Consider the following 4,392-nt stretch of genomic DNA (forward strand, 5'->3'; position numbering starts at 1 on the left):
GAAAACACTTTCGCAATGCTGATTTTCTGATGAATCATCAAGTAAAAATCTATTTGTTTACTGAGCTGTGTCATCAATCCACAATGTAAAAGAGTGGAAAAGCAACCAACAATCAATCAATCAAAACATTTGGTACATTTCATACGAAGGACACTCTCCAACAATGTAGACGAGAATAGACTTCATTACAAAAATCTCTAATTTGTTGAAGTTGTATTACTGATCTTTTTGTCTGTATGGTTTCCCTCTATTTACTGTAGTCTTTGCTTAAAACACAAAAGAGGGTAAAAAAATTCTATAATTTAAGGCAATAACGTCTATGAAGAGTTATAGTCTACTAACCATGCTATCTATATCGGCAAAATTTGACTTTGAAATAGATCTTGCCTTGCTGATCTTTTTAAAATATAAAGCATTTATATATCTACTATTATTAAATTCATATAAGGCATAACGGGATAATAATGTGTCTCTCTAAATATAGTTGTCATGATACATATGTAATATGAAAAAATGAAAAATAAAGAATAAAATGTGTCATTCATGGACATCAACATGATCAACTCCTAAAAGAATTTGTCTATCAGTTTTGACGTTTATAGATAATTTGTAGAGATCATTAATCTTATCATTTTTGCTACTTTAAGATTTTTTTTTAAAACGGTTCAAAGATAAATAGACACAATTGCATATTTTTCCCTACATTTTTTGTTTGACCATTTTGGACATGTTAATTGCTAGGCGCCTGGCAGGATCATTAGACACATTTTTAAAAGTAGATACCAAAAAGATTAGTGTGTCCAAGTTTTATTTAATTTGGCCCAGTAGTTTCAGAAGAGATATTTTTGTTAAAGGATAACAAAACATTACGAAAAGTTGTGAAAACTGACTTTAAAGGGCAATACTCTTTATGGGAACAATTGACAGCTTGATCATGTTGACTTATTTGTTGAATTTAGTTTGCAAATCAATTTTGATGTTTACAGTTTATCTCTATGTATAAAAACATTCAAGATAATAACCAGAAACTGCAAAATTTTATTAAAATTACCAATTCAGAGGCAGCAACCGCTGTCCCTTACGGAGCACCTTTAAGAATCACCTTTAAGTTTTGGTGGGGTCCATGTTGTTTTGTACCCCTTTTTCTGACATTATGTTCACGGTTCATTGTCAATATGATGAAAATTGATGCTGCTGTCGTACAAGTGAGCGTTTCAGCGCTATAAAACCAGATTCAATCTACCGTTTATTGTGTTTTTTCATTTAATTTTTCCATTTGATTAGGGACTTTCAGATTGAGTTTTTCTCGGCGTTCAGTATTTTTTTGTGATTTTACTTTATATCAATGAAAACACTTTCGCAATGCTGATTTTCTGATGAATCATCAAGTAAAAATCTATTTGTTTACTGAGCTGTGTCATCAATCCACAATGTAAAAGAGTGGAAAAGCAACCAACAATCAATCAATCAAAACATTTGGTACATTTCATACGAAGGACACTCTCCAACAATGTAGACGAGAATAGACTTCATTACAAAAATCTCTAATTTGTTGAAGTTGTATTACTGATCTTTTTGTCTGTATGGTTTCCCTCTATTTACTGTAGTCTTTGCTTAAAACACAAAAGAGGGTAAAAAAATTCTATAATTTAAGGCAATAACGTCTATGAAGAGTTATAGTCTACTAACCATGCTATCTATATCGGCAAAATTTGACTTTGAAATAGATCTTGCCTTGCTGATCTTTTTAAAATATAAAGCATTTATATATCTACTATTATTAAATTCATATAAGGCATAACGGGATAATAATGTGTCTCTCTAAATATAGTTGTCATGATACATATGTAATATGAAAAAATGAAAAATAAAGAATAAAATGTGTCATTCATGGACATCAACATGATCAACTCCTAAAAGAATTTGTCTATCAGTTTTGACGTTTATAGACAATTTGTAGAGATCATTAATCTTATCATTTTTGCTACTTTAAGATTTTTTTTTAAAACGGTTCAAAGATAAATAGACACAATTGCATATTTTTCCCTACATTTTTTGTTTGGCCATTTTGGACATGTTAATTGCTAGGCGCCTGGCAGGATCATTAGACACATTTTTAAAAGTAGATACCAAAAAGATTAGTGTGTCCAAGTTTTATTTAATTTGGCCCAGTAGTTTCAGAAGAGATATTTTTGTTAAAGGATAACAAAACATTACGAAAAGTTGTGAAAACTGACTTTAAAGGGCAATACTCTTTATGGGAACAATTGACAGCTTGATCATGTTGACTTATTTGTTGAATTTAGTTTGCAAATCAATTTTGATGTTTACAGTTTATCTCTATGTATAAAAACATTCAAGATAATAACCAGAAACTGCAAAATTTTATTAAAATTACCAATTCAGAGGCAGCAACCGCTGTCCCTTACGGAGCACCTTTAAGAATCACCTTTAAGTTTTGGTGGGGTCCATGTTGTTTTGTACCCCTTTTTCTGACATTATGTTCACGGTTCATTGTCAATATGATGAAAATTGATGCTGCTGTCGTACAAGTGAGCGTTTCAGCGCTATAAAACCAGATTCAATCTACCGTTTATTGTGTTTTTTCATTTAATTTTTCCATTTGATTAGGGACTTTCAGATTGAGTTTTTCTCGGCGTTCAGTATTTTTTGTGATTTTACTTTATATCAATGAAAACACTTTCGCAATGCTGATTTTCTGATGAATCATCAAGTAAAAATCTATTTTTTTACTGAGCTGTGTCATCAATCCACGATGTAAAAGAGTGGAAAAGCAAACAACAATCAATCAATCAAAACATTTGGTACATTTCATACGAAGGACACTCTCCAACAATGTAGACGAGAATAGACTTCATTACAAAAATCTCTAATTTGTTGAAGTTGTATTACTGATCTTTTTGTCTGTATGGCTTCCCTCTATTTACTGTAGTCTTTGCTTAAAACACAAAAGAGGGTAAAAAAATTCTATAATTTAAGGCAATAACGTCTATGAAGAGTTATAGTCTACTAACCATGCTACCTATATCGGCAAAATTTGACTTTGAAATAGATCTTGCCTTGCTGATCTTTTTAAAATATAAAGCATTTATATATCTACTATTATTAAATTCATATAAGGCATAACGGGATAATAATGTGTCTCTCTAAATATAGTTGTCATGATACATATGTAATATGAAAAAATGAAAAATAAAGAATAAAATGTGTCATTCATGGACATCAACATGATCAACTCCTAAAAGAATTTGTCTATCAGTTTTGACGTTTATAGACAATTTGTAGAGATCATTAATCTTATCATTTTTGCTACTTTAAGATTTTTTTTTAAAACGGTTCAAAGATAAATAGACACAATTGCATATTTTTCCCTACATTTTTTGTTTGACCATTTTGGACATGTTAATTGCTAGGCGCCTGGCAGGATCATTAGACACATTTTTAAAAGTAGATACCAAAAAGATTAGTGTGTCCAAGTTTTATTTAATTTGGCCCAGTAGTTTCAGAAGAGATATTTTTGTTAAAGGATAACAAAACATTACGAAAAGTTGTGAAAACTGACTTTAAAGGGCAATACTCTTTATGGGAACAATTGACAGCTTGATCATGTTGACTTATTTGTTGAATTTAGTTTGCAAATCAATTTTGATGTTTACAGTTTATCTCTATGTATAAAAACATTCAAGATAATAACCAGAAACTGCAAAATTTTATTAAAATTACCAATTCAGAGGCAGCAACCAAACAACGAATTTTCTGCAGCTGAGGCGTCTGTGAATTTAAAGGCAGATATATCTTCACATCATAAACATTTTTTACATACTGCTAAATTTTCTCATGTTCTATTTCTAACCATGACGGCCACTTCGGGATATTGGCTGAGTCATCGGATATGTTTGTTAAACGAGATACCCTAAGGATGATTCGGGCAAAGTTTAGTTTTATTTGATTTTGTTAGTTTCAGAGGAAAAGATTTTTCTAAAAATTTATGAACGAAGACGGACAACGACGTCAACGGACGACAACGACTACGGACGATGGACGCCAAGTGATAAGAAAAACTCATCAGGCCCTTTTGGGTCAGGTGAGCTAAATAGTGGTATCACGAATGATTCAAAAGGTGTTGTCTAATAAATTGTTAGTGTTTTATTTGGTATTTGGTCGGCTGTGTTTTATTCATTCATGAGAATTGTTTGGGCCCGACTAATTTGTTGACTGTACATCAAGGTTATGTTCATGGACTTTTTTCTAGTTAACTTTTATAATTATATACAATTTTCCCACCTGAAATGTGATTATTTGGTTCTTTTTCATTGCAAGAATTATCGTCATTAAATTTTGTGAATATGTATTGAATATGCTAAGAAAAGG

The sequence above is a fragment of the Mytilus galloprovincialis genome, chromosome 6, assembly GCF_965363235.1.
Source record: "Mytilus galloprovincialis chromosome 6, xbMytGall1.hap1.1, whole genome shotgun sequence".
NCBI classification, from domain to species: Eukaryota; Metazoa; Mollusca; class Bivalvia; order Mytilida; family Mytilidae; genus Mytilus; species Mytilus galloprovincialis.